Raw genomic sequence first — 19,843 nt, 5'->3', positions numbered from 1 at the left:
ATGACAGTGCTGCTCAGCAATGTCTTGCCTAGCGATCACAACTCCGATCTCCCTTTCCCTAAGTGCCATTTGGTGTATGCCATCCTGACACGGATAAGCGTCCATGTGGCCCAGGTGATTGCTGACGCCATTTATTTGTTTGCAGGTATGGTGCCTACCAGGTACCCTCTGGACCCAGATAAGTCCAACAGGGCCCTGGGGTTTCCGGCGCTGATCCCGGGCCTCTGCCAGTCCTATGGAGGTCTCGTCACCCCCAGTAAAGTAATCCGACCGCCGATCACCCGGGCCTTCATTGAGAAGTACTGCATGCTTAGGCGGGCGCAGGGTGATGCACATCAGGCCGCAGGCGCACCGCCACCACCTCGGCAGGCCGATCCAGCTGGGCCACTGGGCGTGGAGCGTTATCTACAACATTTGGTTCGCCAGCAGGCTGCCAACCACCGTGGGCAGGTGCAGATACATGAGTGTCTCTACCGGTTCAGCCTCAGTCAGTAGGGGCAGGGTTCCTCCCCCTTTGCATGCCCTACTCCGGAGCAGTTTGGGGCTGAGGTCACAAGGCCTAGAGACTGGCCCGATGCCAAGGCAGGGGAGAAGCCTGCAGGATCCCCCGGTGAGCTAGATGAGTCCCATATGGATGAAGATATGATTGACTTGCTCGGTTTCTTGGGAGGGAGCGGAGCCACGTGACCAAGGTCACCGTACTTATGTTATTAACATTACTGTTTTTTGTTATTGTCTATGTTGCTATTAACATTACTGTTTTCTGTTATCGTCTAGGTTGTTACTAGCATTACTGTTTTCAGTTACTATTTTTTGTTTCTGTTAGAATTTGGCGTTATGGCTCTCAGTTATTTCGTCACTGTTTTTTTTTGCGACTTACCATTTCGTGCATTTTTTCGTTTACCTTGTGGTTAGACGTAAGTAGGTAGTGTGCGCCCTCGTCTACACGACCTTTTCAAAGAGAAAAAGAAAAAAGGAAATAAACAAATGATAATGACTTAAAAAAGGGGGGAAAGAAAAAGAAAAAAGAGAGAAAAAAGAAAAATAAGTTGTCTAGCTGAAAAACCTACATGCTTTTGAAAATAGATAACTTCCTGCTTTTCTTTGGAAAAAATTCACTGATCATAACCAGTTTTTGAAAAAAAATGTGTGTAATACACCTGAAGGGTGAATGTTGTGAAAATTTTCCCGAATGCCCAAAATAGACTCAGATGAATGCATGAATTGATAAAAGAACATATTTTGGAAACACTGGGTTGACTTAAATAGAGAAAATGAATGTTGAGCCCTAGTGTCACATGACCATAAAAACTTGATGCTTGAGTGTCCACATGAGTTCATGCATGACCAGTTTTGCATAAAATTTTCTAATCATCATTGTTGCATGTGTATCATGGAAATAATGAGGGACATCCCCTTTATTCCCTAACCGCTGGCCAAACCCTGACATATATCATGTCCATCCGTTCTACAAACCTTGAGCCAAAATCCTAACTTACCATAATCCTTGCCCTCAGAAGAAAACAAAAAAAAAAAGAAAGTTCCCAATCAAAAGAGTGGGAGAAAACAAAAAGAGAAAATTCCCAATCAAAGATTGAGAGAAAGGAAAAAAAAGAAAAAAAAAAGAAAATTCCCGATCAAGGAGCGGAAGAAAACAAAAGAAATATGCAGAAAGGTCTTTGGACCAAACAATATCTGAACAATACAGAATTGTCACCAAGTAAACAAAAAAAGAAAGGAAATCACGACCTAAAGTGGTCCTCTCCCTTTGATTGCCAACCAAAATCCTGTGTGTCTGTGGCTTGTTCACCTCACACTAAACAAAAATAGAAAAGGAAAAGGCCAAGAACACTCAAAGCCAAAATTCCCACAAAGAAACAAACCGTTCCCAAGAAAAAGTCCTATTGATCCATGATCACGCATGTAATCTTTGATTTGATAGGAAATGATTTGCAAAATCAAGTCATGACATATCTATGGTTCGGAATTAGGATGAAACACTTACCTGTGTGAGATTGATACACTTTGAGTGATTTTCTTCTATTTTTCGTTGGACCCAGTATTTCCTCTAAATGGTCATTTAGAAACGAAATTCTAACATCCAAAATCTCATTTATGGCTATCATAAAATTTCATCAGCATACTCTCCTTCCTCGAAAGACACATTGTCTTTCATCCAAAACAACATATGTTGCTCTGATCAGTTGGAAGTTTTGTCTCTTTACTAAAGCATGTTCGCATTTTAGTGAAAAAACACCAAGACTATTTTAGTCTCACAGTTATCAAGAACTATGTACGTCTGAGTTCCTCATCACAAATTGAGGATACGTAGGAGCAAGAGCCTCGCTTTTGTTAGCCACCCCATAATCTTTGTCATACTGACCCTGAGGTCAGGTGACATGCGGAGATACACAAGTAATTTCTCCGCACCAGACTACCTCTGTCAAGCACTAATCCGTGAGGTTAGGGGGCAGGCGAAATTACCCAAGTGGTTATCCGTATAAACATTCTTTTGCTATCTGTAAGACTCAACGCCTGATAGCATGCAGAGACTAATGTCGTCTTCTGCACCCTTTATCAATCACGGCCAACAAGCTCGTTGACACGTGGAGATTTACGTTATCTTCCGCGTAGACTACCTCTGTCAAGCACTAACCCGTGAGGTTAGGGGGCAGGCGGAAATACCCAAGTGGTTATCCGTATAAACATTCTTTTGCTATCTGTAAGACTCAACGCCTGATAGCATGCAGAGACTAACATCGTCTTCTGCACCTTTTGTCAATCGCGGCCAACAAGCCCGTTGACACTTGGAGATTTACGTCATCTTCCACGCAGACTACCTCTGTTAAGCACTAACCCGTGAAGTTAGGGGGTAGGCGGAAAAACCCAAGTGGTTATCCGTATAAACATTCTTTTGCTATCTGTAAGACTCAACGCATGATAGCATGCAGAGGCTAACATTATCTCCTGCACCTTTTGTCGTCCTGACCCGTGAAGTCAGGTGACATTTAGGGTTACCTTGTGGTCACCCGCACCTTTCGTCAACCAGGGGCAAACGAGCTCGTTGACGCATAGAGACTAACATTGTCTCCTGCACCTTTTGTCGTCCTGACCCGTGAAGTCAGGTGACACGCGGGATTACCTTATGGTTACCCACACATTTCGTCAACCAGGGGGAAAACGAGCCTGTTGACGCGAAGAGACCAACATCGTCTTCTGCACCTTTTGTCATCCAGGGACAGAGAGTCAGGTGGTAGGCGGAGATACCTTATGGTCATCCACGCCTTTCGTCAACCGAGGGGAATGAATTCGGCAGTATCAGGATGATGTTGGTCGTTCAGTGCTGATCATTTTCAAAATTTTTATAGGTTTTTTTACTCTCGTCGTCCAGAAACATTCAAGCCCAACGACGCGCGGGATTCTTCTCTGCAGGGCAGAGACGATCGGGTGCAATGGCGAAGGGAAGTGTCATGGTCGTCCAACTTTGTCGTTTTCAAAACACTGAAGTTTGTTGACGCTTCTAATGCCTTTTCTTTTCTTTCTGAACGATAGGTTCCGTTGGCGGGGATATTGACCGGCCGAATGATGTTCCGTTCGAACGAAATTAGTGTCTTATATTTACTTCCCTTTTATCTTCAATAAAAGACAAGTAAAGAGGGGCAACTGTCATACCCTAATTTCGTCTGGGGACCATCTGTTTGGTGGGATACGACCTTCGCTTGACCGCGTCGAGGTACTTAACACCCATCGTTAGGCAATCCGTGAAGTTCCGCAACATGTTGGGAGTCGAAAGGAAACATTATTGCGCAATCCGTAATGTACCATAACGTTCCAGAAGTCAAAGAGGGGATGGTTGCATAATCCGTAAAGTTTCGTGACATTACAGAAAGAAAACAAGTATCGTTACGTAATCCGTAAAGTTCCGTGACGTTATGGAAAAAATCAACAAAAAAGGCAAATGGGGTGTATTTAGTAAATAGGGGTGTGCAAATAGCAATCAGGCCCACTTGGACCTTCTAGGGTGTTCCAACAGAAGGCGGTGCCTTCTGGTGGAAGCAACCCAGCTCGCCTGGGAGAGCTGGGCGGCAACCACCTCCTTCTTTTCCCCTATAAATAGGGGAAAGAGGGCAGAGCAAATTCGTTCAACCCTCCTGCTATCTGAGATTCACTTGAAATTAGTAAGAAAAATTGTTTTTGTGAAGAAAATCCAGGTCGAGGCGCTTCCGTAACGCTTCCGAGACGTTTTTGTGTGCGATTTCGTGAAGGTTTTCCACCGTTCTTCATCGTTCTTCGTTCGTTCTTCGTCGTTCTTCGGTCTTCAATCGGTAAGTTCCCGAAATCGAACCTTTCAATTCATTCTATGTGCCCTTAGTGGTCCCCACTTATTTCGCGTGCTTTTATTTTTATTTTGTTTGTTTTCCGTACCCCCTTTGACGTGCTTGAACCATTTATTTAAGTCGTTTTCTCTCCTAAATCAAAAATAAAATAAATTTCCACCGATCATTTGAGTTGTAATATCTTTTAATCTTTGTTAGAATAAAATCCGACCGATCTTTCAACTGAATAGGCTCCAGGTTCAATCAATCAATAAATTCATTCAGCTCAAACTGGGTGCAAGGGATAATTCATTCAAACATATGGTCAGCTTTTTGGCTAAGTGGCTATTCATAATCAAAGATGGCCTTCATCATCCTCAAATTCATGCATCCAGTCCATACTTCAGAGATTCACGCAAAAATCAGGGCTAAATGATAGTCTTTTCTCTCAAAATTTAAAGATCACACTCTCACCGGGATACGGTTAATGCATTCCTTCACAATCAATCTGACAACCAACTAACAGTTTTAGACATACTTTCGATCACATGCTCATTCTCTTCTAATGACTGCAAACTTGATCAAAACAATCATCTAATCATCCCAATCCATTCAATTCATACATTTGCTCAGTCAAATCATTTTCAAACACTCATTTCATATCAAACAAGCTACTCCATACAAAGTTCAATCAACTCATTGTTCAATCAAGCTTTTTGTAGAAGCAAACGAACAACTACACTACTGAAATTTAACTGCTGAAATTTAAAGAACTGAAACATAAAAGCTGAAATTTAAATGACATAAATCATAAAATAATTGAAAATAAACTAAAGTGTTCAGAATGCAAAAATTTAAACGTTTTGCTCCTTTTGTGGCTGGTCTTAATTCAAATCCAGTGTTGGTGTTGCTGATGAATCCTGGATAGGTTGCTCTGACTCCGTGACTGGTGCAGATGGCTGGGTCTCCTAAGGAGGTGCAGAGGATGGCTCAGGTATCTGATTTGTGGAGGTACCCTCTTCCTGAGCCATGTGCACATCAGTGTCAAAGTAAAAAGGCTCAGGAGGGGTGAGCTCATCCTCCCCCTTTGCTGGTGCTGGTGCTAGTGCTAGTGGCTCCTCAATATTAGGCTCTTGGGATGTAGAGGCCCCACCCCCTCTAGAAGAAGAAGGCTGGTCTCCTATCCAGGCCTCCTGAGCATCAAACTCCTCCATGCTGATAATGGAGGGCAAGCCTAAGCCTTGAAGGCTCTGCATAATAATGGACTGCCCCCTATGGATACTCTGAAGCATGGAGTGAAGCATCTGTGGTGTAAAAATGAAATCTGATGGTCCTGCAGATAGAGGAGGTAGAAGTGGCATCTGTATCGGTGTAGGAGGAATAACTAGAATCTGAGTGGATGAAGAGGGGGGTACTGAAGAAGAAGAAGGTGCTGGTGCCTCTGGTGGTGCAGAAGTGGAAGGGGCCTAAGATCTCTTACCCTTGGCCTTCCTGGGTCCTCCGAAGTTTACTGTTGGATCATCAAGATTCCAACAGTTCTTCTTAATATATGCCAAATTAATGGCAGGACTCAGGCTCTCTAAATACCTCGAATCTGACTGAACTCCCCTACCCTTACATAAAGTTATGATCAAGGCAGGGAATCCTAGTTTGGATGTGTCATGCTGTGCAATCAGAGAGATCTGGTGGGAGATGAGGTACCCCAGGTTCATGTCCATCTTCATAATGATGCCATAAATGAGTTTGGCTCTGTCTTGAGTGACATTAGAAGTGTGAGAAGTGGGAATAAGGTTTGAAAAGGAAAGAATGCTCTAAGTCTGAGCAACGGTAGTCATGTTCTTCCTCAGAATCTTTAAAGGATAACCATTAGCATTAAGCTCGAATCCCCTCCCTGGGATACAAAGCTTAACAGCTAACTCTTGAGGATTAGGCCTCAGGAGTGCAACTCTAAAGTAAGCACACAATGTTTCCCCCTCTTCTAGAACATTGGTCTTCAAAAATGTGTTAAGAGTATCCTCATCAAACTTAATCAAATGACCTCTCACCCTCACCTGCTTAGGTGATTTGTCCTCAGGGTCATAGAGGTTTGCATAAAATTCTTTTACAATGGCAACATCAATGTTGCCGTCCAGAAAGTCAGTCAGCTTCTCATCCCAATGGCGTCTCTCGAGTTCCTCCTTGAACTCATAAAACTCTGTATAGTAGACTACCACATTCCATTATGGTAAAAGCTTACGAGGCACGACAATGTCAGTGTATCTCTCCCAGGCCTCTTGGGAAGTAAATCTTGATTTATCAAATCTGGCTTGGGTAGGTGTAAAGGGTGCCTTTCTTTTTTAGATGTCATCTGCAAAATATAAGACAAAAACACAAGAGATTAGCACAGGTTTATGCTCGAGAAAACAGAAAAATTTAACTGAAATCAGAGTTGGGCGCTTAGTGCAGCATGTTGAGCTTAGCGCACCTTATGAAATTTTACTCAAGCGCTAAGCGCAGCTTGCTGTGCTTAGCTTGAAGACACAAAAAACATTTTTTTCTGCAGCATAGGCTTAGCGCACAGTTGAGCTTAGCCTAAGTCTATAATTTTAGAAATAGTAGAGGACTAGAGCTTAGCGCAGCATGCTGACGCTTAGCTCAGCCTCAACAGAAAGACACTCAGGCTTAGCGCACAGGGCGCGCTTAGCCTGACTACAAAAACTTAAAAGATTGTGAGGGAGTTGAGCTTAGCGCAACAGGGCGCTTAGCTCAACACACAACAAGGGCTTAGCGCACAGACGCACTTAGTCTTATTTCAAAGGTAAAGAAACAGAACCTAAGTGGCGCTTAGCTCAGCAAGCTAGGCTTAGAACCTGAACTACTCTGAGTATCTCAGTATACTATTGATGCGTAGCGCACAGGCGCACTTAGCGTTTGCATCGTCTTGGTTCAACAACCACAATGAACGTGCTTAGTGCGACATGGTCCGCTTAGCGTGATCAACAGAAATCCTAAAATATTTAACAGTTGTGATGAACAGGCTAAGCGCAACAGGCGCGCTTAGCGCGTTCATCACAAATCCCATAAATACACACAGGGGTTTTCACCCCTTTCAGCCACATTGCCCTAATGGGCTTCTAAACTACCTAAAGTCCTAAAATATCTAACCCTAAAACTAAGTAACTTAACCTAACAGCAATACTAATCACGAAAACCATAAATCAACTATCCTAAGGTTTGAAGCATGAAAAACAAAAATAAAAATGTGCTAACTTACTTGGATTGTTCTTGAAATGAAGCAAAAATGATGCAGAGAAGCAGTACACACGTAGCAGAAAGTAAAAGAATGCTCAAAGATGAGAGGGTGCAGAGGTTTGGGTGCAAAGGTAGCAACCCAAGTGCCTCTGCCTTTGATTTTTAAAAATTGAAATATGTATGGCATGCTTAGCGCGCAGCTGCGCTTAGTGAGCCAACATGACGTTTGAGTTTAAAACACTAGCGCTTAGCCTAGTCTAGCGCTAAGCCCAACTTGAAGTTGTAAAATCCTGTAAGCATTTGGGGCTTAGCACGGAAGGCTACGCTTAGCGCTTTCTGCAACACCAAAAATCTTTCTGCAATATGCACTTAGCTTGAGATGCAAGGCTTAGCGTGACATCAAGCTTCAACTTACAGTGAGTGATTCAGGCTTAGCGCCACTACATGTGCTAGGCGCACTTCCAATGATTTCAAAATGGAACGATGTTAGTGCTTATCGCATCCTTTCCCGTTAAGCCCAGCTTGAAAACTCAACTTACAAAATGAATCTAGGGCTTAGTGCAGGATGGCGTGCTCAGCGCGGCTATAATAAATTTTCACAGAGAGGAAATGGTGCTTAGCGCATCATCCACGCTTAGCCCACTGCTTAAGGTGCAACTTATAGTGAAGATATTGGGCTTAGCGCAGCGATGTGCACATAGCTGAACCATTTCTCCAATCAATCAGGGGTCTTTGCGCTTAGCGCGAGCAAGCTTGGCTTAGCGCGTGAAGAGATGGCGCTTAGCACAAGGTTTGCGCTTAGCGGATAAGGAATCTGAAAATTTTTCTAAGTCATTTTATGCTTATCTCTTCACACATAATTTAAAAACCCTTTTTGTTCATTACTAAACAAGCTGAAATAAATCACAATCACAAGCAAGATGTCCTAACTACATGCAAGAAATAGAATTGAAGATAGAGAAGGGAAAGAAAAACTGGGTTGCCTCCTAGTAAGTGCTTCTTTAAAGTCACTAGCTTGATGCATCATCCTATTATCTTGGATCTAATAAAGTTCCCACTTCAAGGACCTTCTTCTCAGGTCTTCTTTCCTCCATCACATGAACTTTAAAACAAACATTCCGGTCAGGTGGATCTTTATCTTCATGAAATAGATCAAAGTTGATTTTCTGATCTTCTATGCCTATTTGCAACGTCTTCTTTCCCATATCTACTACACAACTTGCAGTAGACATGAATGGGTGGCCAAGAATGAGAGGAATATTGGCATCCTTTTCTATGTATATCACCACAAAATCAGATGGAAATATAAGGTGTTTCACCTTCACCAAAACATCTTCAATCACTCTATATGGTCTTGTGATGGAGTGATCAGCTAACTGAAGGGTCATGCGTGTAGGCATTATCTCAAGCTCTCCAAGTCGCCGACACATGGAGAGAGGCATTAAGTTGATACTAGCTCCCAAGTCTATGAGAGTTATTCCTACATCAACCTCAACAATGGAACACGGTATCGTGACAACTCCAGGATCTTTGTTGATGCAATCCTACCTCCCAAGGGCATTGGATAGAAGAGTCCAAGAAGATTGGGCCAGAGATGCAAGAGAAGGCCCTAAGGTTCTCATGAGCCTTAGGGTAGATTTTGGGCCCATGGGCTAAGTATTAGCCCACTTATCTTTGTACATATTACATTAAGGTTTCATTATTTTTGGGCCTTGTATTTAGGGCTCCATAATGTAGGTAGGGTATCCTAGAAATCTAGGATTTTTTTGCCCTTGTATTTTAGGGCACCTAGACTAGTTTTTGTATTTGGGGTAGTTTTGCAATTTCACATGCATTGAGTGAATATTTGATGTGTGTGGTGGAAAATAAATATAATTGAATTGGGATAAGCCTAATCCAATTAAATTTTAGAGGGGGAGGTGAGCATTTGCTTGCTACACCCCATTGCCACATCATATAGTCACACTTTGTGCATGTCCTTCATACTTTACATGTCTCATGACACCTAAGCACAATTAGTGGAGAATCTTGGACTTGATCTTGGATTAGTGGGTTGAACCATAGCTAAAATTCACTAATCATAATTAGTGAAATTTTGGATCCACAAATTCAATTTCAAGTTCAAGTGAAATTTGAATAGAAATTCAAATTTCCCTCCAATTTTGTGTGACACTAAGGCTAAAAATAGAGGCTATGTGTGTGCATTTTTTTAACTTGGATCATTTGAAAATTAAACTTTAGATTTTAGAGCTCTCTAAGAGCATAAAATTTCATGCTCTTCTCTCCCTCTCCCTTCATTCATCTCCTTCTTCCTCCAAGCTCTTTTCCATGGCCTCCTATGGTGGTGAGCTTCTTCTAGACTCATCTTCTCCTTGAAGTGGCTTCTCCTCTCTCTCTTCCTTCTCCATTCCGCTGCCATTCATCTTCCAAGAAGCAAAGGAATCCATTGATGAAGAAGATCCTAGGCCTACAAGCTCCAATGAAGCTTACATCATTTGTGCTTAGGTGGAAGAATGCATTGAATCACAGCACTACAATTTCCTTCCACCACAATTCTATCACTATGGATGTACCGGTTCTTCTTTGTTAGTATATATTTTAAAAATTTGGCATAGAGGGGGAATTTGTTGAAGTGCTTCTCCAAAAGGCAAAGTAATGTCTATTTTCTTGAAGATATCAAGAAATCTGGCCAAATGTCTTTCTTTATCTTTCCGAGAAGGTACCAAAGGATAAGGTACTTCTTTGCCTTCATTTGGAGTAGTAATCTTCTTCTTTTCAGTGTTTGCCTCACTCTTGACTCTCTTCATCTCATCATCAACAACTTTCTCTTTTTGTTTTTCATTTTTCAACTTTTTTTTCTTTTTCTTCTTCTTTTATTCTTTCTTTTTCTTTCTCTTTTATTGGTGTTTCTTCTTCCTTATCATCTTCAGCCTCCTCATTAATATCTTCAAGTTTTACAAAATCAGAAACGGGTTCAAGTGCTGGCTTCGGCTTAGGTGCCTACTGTTGTTTATGTTCCTCCACCTTCTTCTTAGCTTCACTCTCATCTATATGGATTTCCATTCTACTTCTAGTCATCACAGCTTTACACTCCTCCTTGGGATTTTTCTATGTATTAGTTGTATAACTGCTTGATGATCTATTTGCCAATTGCTTTGCTAGCTGTCCCACTTAGACCTCCAGATTCTTTATGGCAGACTTTGTGCTCTTTTGGTTGGACATAGAAACCTGCATGAACTGAGCTAGAGTCTCTTCCAGCTTCGTTGTGCGATCATAGAGACTAGGCCCTTGTTGTTGTGACCTTGTGGATGGTACACCTTGATCTCTATTGAATTGATTTCCAGGGTGGTTCCTCCATTGCCCCTGCTGTTGATTGTATTGCTGGCCATGTTGGAATCCAGAAGATCCTCCTGCATTAAAATTGTTTCTGGGCTGATTTTCCATGTAATTGACTTCATGAGTGGTTTGTTCTTCAATAGGGATACAACATCATGAGCTCCCCCACAGATGGTACATCTTGCAACCTGCAAAACAGAAGCATGTGAAGTATGTGAATAATCTTCCAGGGTGACTCTTCTGGGCTCTTCAGCCATGATGTGGTCTTCGATAGGATCTAAATGAGAATGTCCTGCAACAGGAAAACTAGAATATGCCTTAGCAGATTGAGGTTCTTCCTTTGGAATTGCTGCTGCTTCTAAATCCTGCAAAAAATTTCTAATTCTCTCTTGATTATGCCTTCTACAAGTGGCCTTAATCTCCAAATCAATGGGGATCAAATCACATGCAGTGGATATTCTTTGCATACAAGAAAACAGAACAACAGTTATCCAGTTCAAAAGAACAATGAATGTGCTATAACTACTATGTTAGTCAAAAGAATCAATAAATCAAAGAAAGAAAAAATAAAGCAATGTTGCAAAACTGAACTAAACTCTACTAAAAGCTTAGTTCCCCGGCAACGGCGCCATAAATACTTTGTTGAATCCCCATTGCAGTTACTTTTTGCTCAATTATGTTTCAAGAGGATTTCAATGGGGGTTTACCGGAAAGCGCCTCGGATCGTCAAGTATTTAAAATTAAAATGGATGAATCCAAGTATCGAACACAGTGAACTAATGCTAGCCTGAGTGATGTAATCCTACCTCGCAAGGGCATTGGATAGAAGACTCCAGGAAGATTGGGCCAAAGATTTAAGAGAAGGCCCTAGGGTTCTCATGAGCCTTAGGGTAGATTTGGGGCCCATGGGCTAAGTATGAGCTCACTTATCTTTGTACATATTAGATTAAGGTTTCATTAATTTTGTGGCTTGTATTTAGGGCTCCATAATGTAGGTACGGTACCCTAGAAATGTAGGATTTTCCAGCCCTTATATTTTAGGGCACCTAGACTAGTTTTTGTTTTTGGGGTAGTTTTATAATTTCACATGCATTAAGTGAATATTTAATGTGTGTGTTGAGAAGTAAATTTAATTGAATTGGGAGAAGCCCAATCCAATTAAATTTTAGAGGGGGAGGTGAGCATTTGCTTGCTACACCCCATTGTCACATCATAAAGTCACACTTTGTGCAAGTCCTTCATGCTTTACATTCCTCATGACACCTAAGCACACTTAGTGGAGAATCTTGGACTTGATTTTGGATTAGTGGGCTGAACCATATCTGAAATTCACTAATCATAATTAGTGAAATTTTGGCTCCACAAATTCAATTTCAAATTCAAGTGAAATTTGAATACAAATTCAAATTTTCCTCCAATTTGGTGTGACACTTAGGCTAAAAATAGAGGCTATGTGTGTGCATTTTTCCCACTTTGATCATTTGAAAATTAAATTTCAGATTTCAGAGCTCTCTTTGAATACAAAATTTCGTGCTCTTCTCTCCCTCTCCTTTCATTCATCTCCTTCTTCCTCCAAGCTCTTATCCATGGCCTCCTATGGTGGTGAGCTTCTTCTAGACTCATCTTCTACTTGAAGTGGCGTCTCCATTCATTTTTCTCCTTCTCCATTCCACTGCAATCAGACCTCAAGAAGCAATGGAATCCATTGATGAAGAAGATCCAAGGCAAACAAGCTCCAATGGAGCTTACATCATGTGGTATCAAGAGCATCTTCATCTAGGTGATGTTCTTTTGCTTCCTCTATCTTTTTGTTTGGCCAATTCACTTTAATTCCTTGTTATTCATCTTATTCTCCACGTATATCCTCCATTGTCTTGTGGTTTAGTTCTGTTTAGAGTAGATTCAAAAAAAAAAAATAAACCGATTAGATTTTAGATCTACACTTGTTCTTGCATTTCTATGGTTCAAATTTTGTAGATCTACTTTTGAATCATGTTTTTGTGTTGATTTTAGGTTCTATCATTTTTTTTCATTCATAATATTCTTGTGCTGAACCTTAGATCTAAATTTTCTTCCAAAATATTGATTAGAAAAAAAACACCAAAATTTAAGTGTAAATCACTTAATCCATGTTGTCTTAGTGTCATGCTTAGTCATAGTAATTGTCACATTATGTTCTAAGTTTGTGTTGAATTTTTATTTTGTTTATTGATTTCTAGATACATTCGTTCATGTATTCTTGTCATTCTTAGCCTATCTTTTGAATTTTGAGTCTAATTCATGCATTTTATTTAGTTCATAACATGTTCTAAATCAATTCCTAGAAGTAGTCTTGTTGTTGAACTCTTTTTTTTTTTGTTTTCTAGGTTTCCTACATGATGCCTATGATGAAGTTGAGTTGTGGTGCTGAGTTGTGGCTGGATTTGTGAATCAAAATAAGTCTTAAGCTCTCTTGAATTGTGTTATTCAAGATAATTGAGCATAAGCAAACACAAATTGTAACTATCCAAGCCTTAAGCAACATAAACACTACTCTTGATTTCTAGGTTGAAATCATTGGTGCTGGCAGCTTGAACATACGAACTTGTATAAATTACTGGGAATTGATCACTACGTTTTTTGAGCTGAAATTTTTACTGAATTTTCTAGGCATCTGAACCAAAATTATGAAAAAAGAACCAAGCGATTTTGATTAAAGTAAAAATAAGAAAAATCACACAAGTTTGCTGAAAAATCAGTGTCCAGGAAAAAAAAAGTGAAAGGGAAATGTGCTTGTTTGTTTTGGCTCAAAATTTGTTCTATAATTGGTGCCTATTTTATACCAATCCTAGTTATGAAATTTCAAGTGAAAATTATTGTGAAAACAAGTTCCAAAACTAGAGGTTTCTTGAGTCTTTTTTTTATAGTTTTTCTACTTTACTCTAGAGCCATTCGAGGTTTCTCTTTGAGTCCTAGCTTGATTTTATGTGCTTTTCATTGCTTTAATTGTTGAATAATAGTTGAAAATTTGTCTTGTTAAAACTCTATTGGTTCAGCTTTCATTTCATTTTTTTTGTCTTTGGTTATTGCTTGTCTCTTTGTTTCCTTGCTTGTGAGTTGCCATATAGGGAATTGGAAAGGAGGATTGGTGTCATACCTTGAAGAATTTGAGTCAAGAAGCAAGGGGCCAACCACCTTAAGAGATATTGGACTAAGAAACACTCGAAATTGAGTGAAACACCAAAGAGAGAATAGCCACCACAATTGAGGACTTTTTTTTGTGATTTTTGTAATTGGAAATTTGCTTTGCTTTCAAATTTTGTAACAAAAAGGTCTTTCATTGGATGTATGTTCGGAGCCTCCAATAGATCACCCTACTTCCATTTGTCTGTAATAATTTTAGGAAATTTTCCCTTAGGATAGTGAGTGTTTTGTTGGGAACCTTAAATGAGGTCATCCAAACACTCTTAGGATCCGCGTAGTTTGCCTTTCTTGCACTTTAATTTCTTGCTTACTTTCATAGCTTATTTCCTTTACCCTTCATTGTCAAACCGCCTAGATAGCTTGCCTTTTACCAATTAGTTTTTACCTTATCTTTCACACCTCTTTTAGTGTTTATTTTGGCTAGTTTCAACCATAGTTTCTTTTACCTTTTGTTTTCAAACCCCCAACAACAAAGAACCATAACTTAGGAACCAACATGTGTCTTCATTCTTCATCTAGTGTTAATGGTGAGGGTTCTACTCCTACGGACCCCTTGTATAAGATATTAGATGAGTTGAGATCCCTTAAGTTGTGGAAAGAAAAACAAGAGAGAAAAGAAAAAGGTATAAAAAGAGTGGAAGAAATAAGTCACGATGAAAGAGAGAAAATAAGAGAGGAAGAAAGAAGAAAAATAATGAAAGAAATGAAAAGAAAAAAACATGCCTCCTATAGTAGTCATGACTCTTGCAAGAGTTTAAGTCAAGAACTTAGCGACTATTATAGAGGGCGCCATAGTTCACATACTAAAAATCACTCCCAAAGAAAGGAAAAGGAAAGAAGACCTCAAGAGGTTAACATTAGCCTCCCATATTTCCATGGAAAAAGATAATGGTGAGGCCTACTTAGATTGGGAAATGAAGGTTGAACAACTCTTTGCTTGCCATCATATTAGCGAAGAGAGAAAAGTTCCATTGGATACCCTTAGCTTTCAAGGGTATGCCCTCTATTGGTGGACTTCCCTTGTTAGGGAATGAAGGATTCATGGGGATCCTCTAGTAGAGTATTGGAATGATCTTCAGAGTGCCCTTAGGAAGAGGCACTTTTCCTCCTACTATGAAAGGGAGCTTATGGACAAGCTCCAAAGGCTTAGACAAGGGAGTATGAGTGTTGACGAATATAGACAACAAATGAAACTACTCCTTTTAAGAGCTGGACTTAGGGAGGAGGAAAGAAAAAGCATAGCTGGGTTCCTTAGTGGGCTTAATATGGAAGTCAGGGATAAGGTTGAACTCCTTCCATATAGGGATCTAGATGAGCTAGTCCAACTTTGTATAAGAGTGGAGCAACAACTTAAAAGAAATACTTCTTCAAAATCTTATGGCTTTCACTCTTATCCAAGAAAGGACCATGCCCAAGGAATTTTAGAGGCTACACCTTCAAAACCCAAGGAAGGTAAGGGTAAGACCATAGAGAAATCCACCCCTAAGACTAGTTCCCAAGAAAGGACTAGCAACATTGAATGCTTCAAATGTCTTGGGAGAGGTCACATTCCCTCTCAATGCCCCACAAAGAAAACCATGATTATGAGGGGCAAGACATTTATAGTAGTCAAGAGGAGACTACTTCTTCCCCTTCCTCTAGTAGAAGTGAAGATGATGTAAGGGGTGAAGAGTCTAGTGAGGAAGTCTACCCCTATGAAGAAGGTGACCTCTTAATGGTTAGAAGGCTCCTTGGAGGTCAATCTTGTGATCTATCTCAATCCCAAAAAGAGAACATCTTTATACAAGATGCAAAATTTTAGATAAAACTTGTTCTCTCATTATGGATAGTGGATCTTGTTGCAATTGTTGTAGCACAAGATTAGTTTCTAAGTTGAACCTCACTATCATTCCTCATCCAAAACCTTATAAACTTCAATGGATCAATGAACAAGGGGAAATGATAGTTAACCAACAAGTGAAGGTACCTTTCTCCATTGGGACATATAAGGATGAAGTTAATTGTGATATAGTTCCCATGGAGGCAGGACATATTCTTTTAGGAAGGCCATGGCAATTTGATAGGAAGATCATTTACAATGGCCTAACTAATGAGATTACCCTCACCTATCTTGGCACTAAATTTGTGTTGCATCCTCAAACACCTTCACAGGTGGCCAAGGATCAACTAAATATGAAAGATAAGAGGGATGAGAAAGAAAAACTAGAAAACCAAAAGAAAAAGGCCAAGGGGAAGGAAAAGGAGGAAAAGGATTCCTCCAAGAAAATTGTTAAGAAGGAAAATCATTTTGCAAAAAAGTGTGATATAAAAAAAGCACTCCTTCTTAAACAATCTTTCTACCTTCCCCTATCAAGGGAAACATCCCTTAGCACCGCCATACCTCTTGAACTTGAGGTTATTCCTCAAGTAAAGGAGTTGTTGGATGAGGGTTTGGTTCGTAAGAGCTTAAATCCATGTGCTTTGTTGGTGCCCAAAATAAGTATTATGAGGCACCAAATCCTTATGATAGGTGGTATGATGAATGTGTTAAGTGGTGCAACCCTCTTTTGTAAAATCACTCATGCACCCAACATGTTCATCATTTGTGTACATAGGGACTCATTAGGTACGTTTGTTCTTATTTTTTGTTTCAATACAAACTTAGGTGCTCATCAGGGACACCTTAGGTTTGTCATAATTTTTTGTAGGAATAATCAACATGAAAGTAAAGAAAAAGGTATGTTTTATTGCATTACTTTCCTTAACTTTTTAAATAGTGATCAAGGGCTTCCCATGGACCCTAAGAGAATAATTATCATTCCTGAGTGGCCTACTCCACCAAGTATAAGGGAATTTTGGGGCTTCAATATCTTATCAAGCTTTTACAAAAGGTTTGTCCCATATTTTTCTATACTTGTAGCACCACTCATTGAGTTGGTGAGGAACCATGTTCCTTCATAGGAACATGCCCAGGAAATGGGTTTTCAGACCTTACCTTACTTCAACATACCAAACACCACTAATACATATGGGTTTTCAGACCTTACCTTACTTCAAGAACCTCGGGATTTGAGGTCAAATCCTTTTCAAGGGGGAGGGAATGATGTAATCCTACCTCGCAAGGCCAAAGATGCAAGAGAAGGCCCTAGGGTTCTCATGAGCCTTAGGGTAGATTTCAAGCCCATGGGCTAAGTATGAGCCCACTTATCTTTTTACATATTAGATTAAGGTTTCATAAATTTTGGGGCTTCTATTTAGGGCTCCATAATGAAGGGAGGGTACCCTAGAAATGTAGGATTTTCCAGCCCTTGTATTTTAGGGCATCTATACTAGTTTTTGTTTTAGGGGTAGTTTTGTAATTTCACATGCATTAAGTGAATATTTGATGTGTGTGTTGAGAAATAAATTTAATTGAATTGGGAGAAGCCCAATCCAATTAAATTTTAGAGGGGGAGGTGAGCATTTGCTTGCTACACCCCATTGCCACATCATATAGTCACACTTTGTGCATGTCTTTCATGCTTTACATGCCTCATGACACCTAAGCACACTTAGTGGAGAATCTTGGACTTGATTTTGGATTAGTGGGATGAACCATATCTGAAATTCTCTAATCATAATTAGTGAAATTTTGGCTCCAAAATTTGGCTCCACAAATTCAATTTCAAATTCAAGTGAAATTTGAATTGAAATTCAAATTTCCCTCCAATTTTGTATGACACTTAGGCTAAAAATAGAGGTTGTGTGTGCATTTTTCCAACTTTGATCATTTGAAAATTAAATTTCAAATTACACAGCTCTCTTTGAGCACAAAATTTTGTGTTCTTCTCTCCCTCTCCCTTCATTCATCTCCTTCTTCCCCCAAGCTCTTATCCATGGCCTCCTATGGTGGTGAGCTTCTTCTAGACTCATCTTCTACTTGAACTGGCGTCTCCATTCATCTTTCTCCTTCTCTATTCCACTGCAATCAGACCTCTAGAAGCAAAGGAATCCATTGATGAAAAAGATCCAAGGCAAACAAGCTCCATAGGAGTTACATCACTGAGTTAAGTTCATAAATGAAGCATTGTTGAGAGAACATGTATGATTGATAGTTTCAAACAAAATTTAAACTAAACCTTTATGCTAAAAACTATAAAAGGCAAGGTATGTAAAAGTGACAGCAGTAGGTAGAAATGTTGGGTCTTTCTAACAAAGAAGCTGATGCATATAAATATATTTCTCTAAGCAATCATGCTCTTGTGTTCTATGCTGTAGCCAAAATTACTAAACCCCGATCCCTCGTCAAACCGAATCAATCCAAGCTTCGTCCTCAGATCCCTCTTGTTGGACTAGGCCCAAGTTAGATGACCCTCTTAGGTTAAGACTAACTTAAATTGAGTTTCATTCGCAGATCCCTCTTGTAAGACTAGACTCAGCTCAAGCAACTAACGAAAGTTTAGCCTAATTTGGCCTAAGCCTTGTCCGCAAATCTCTCTTGTAAGACTAGGCCTAGACTAAACAACATTATTGTAACAACATAATTAAAACCAAAACTTAATCCGCAAATCCCTCTTGTAAGACTAAGTTTCGATCTTGCTTATTTCAAGTTCTAAGGCAACAATACATTTTCCAATGCTAAAGTTACCTAACTATGCACACAAATGGATGATCAGACCAAAAGCATACAAACATTAAGCATTGAAGGAAGCATTGAACACAAAAAATATAATCAATTAGATATTAAGTATTTACATCAGTTGTTCATTATAAATCCCCAACTAGGGTGTTTAGCCAGCCATTACAAAGAAACCCTAACAATAAATGAGACTAAAAGCAGAGAATGATAGTTCCTTACACAAGATGGGGGATTCCTCCTCCTCTTCTCAACATCTCACACTCACTCTCCAGCTCACTAATCTTTCACAAATTACAAAACATAGGCTTCAATGCTCAAGCTGCTCCTCTTACTGCTTCTAGGGCTTTTTTCCCGAAATAGGCGCTCTGGAATAGTGTGCCAAGTCTGAGCAAAAGAATATCAAAAGTGTGTACCCTAATTCTGCATAAAACAAGCTTTAAATAGGCTTTGAAATCGCGACGTTGCGCTTAGTGCGAGTAAGTGGGTATGGGCTTAGTGCCAGTCTTGTGCTGAGCCTGGCTGAAGACACCTACTGCACTTACCGCACTGATCTCACGCTTAGCATGCGGCCTTGATGTTGATGTTCTGCCATATTCTTCTTCGCACTAAGCGCACTGAAGCTGCTCTTAGCGGTGGATGCACGCTTAGCCCAACTGCTGAGCTTAGCCCCAACTGCCACTTTTTGCACTTCAAAACTTAGCCTCTTTTTCACCTGAAAATGCATAGATTTCATCATTAAATCCAATGGAAATATTCTGGAGACAACTTTAACAATAAAACAAGATTTATTTACAAGATTACTCCAAAATATCCATAAATTGGGAAACTATACAAGTTTTGGAAAATGATTTCTATACAAAAGTTAGTCGTATAAGGCGACTAACAGCTACCACTAGATGTCTCCAAGCGAAACTACTTGCATTAGTCACGAGAATTTCCATCCTTGTCTTTGTTTTCCGGGTCAATAGTTAAAGCCCTATTCAGGGCATAATTATAAGTCATGTCACCATGTCCTGCAAGTGTGGCGAAGCAAGTGTGGTGCATATCTATAAAGTCGTGTGAATTAGATATTATACTCTATCACCAACATCTAATCTATCTGCATAAGTGTCTCAAATTTTCGTGCTCCACTATTGTCCAACCTACCCTTTGGCGAGAGGGCGAGGCGAGATTCATGGGT

Source organism: Glycine soja, chromosome 14 (genome assembly GCF_004193775.1).
Source record: "Glycine soja cultivar W05 chromosome 14, ASM419377v2, whole genome shotgun sequence".
NCBI lineage: Eukaryota > Viridiplantae > Streptophyta > Magnoliopsida > Fabales > Fabaceae > Glycine > Glycine soja.
Note: the sequence above shows the minus strand (reverse complement) of the source record.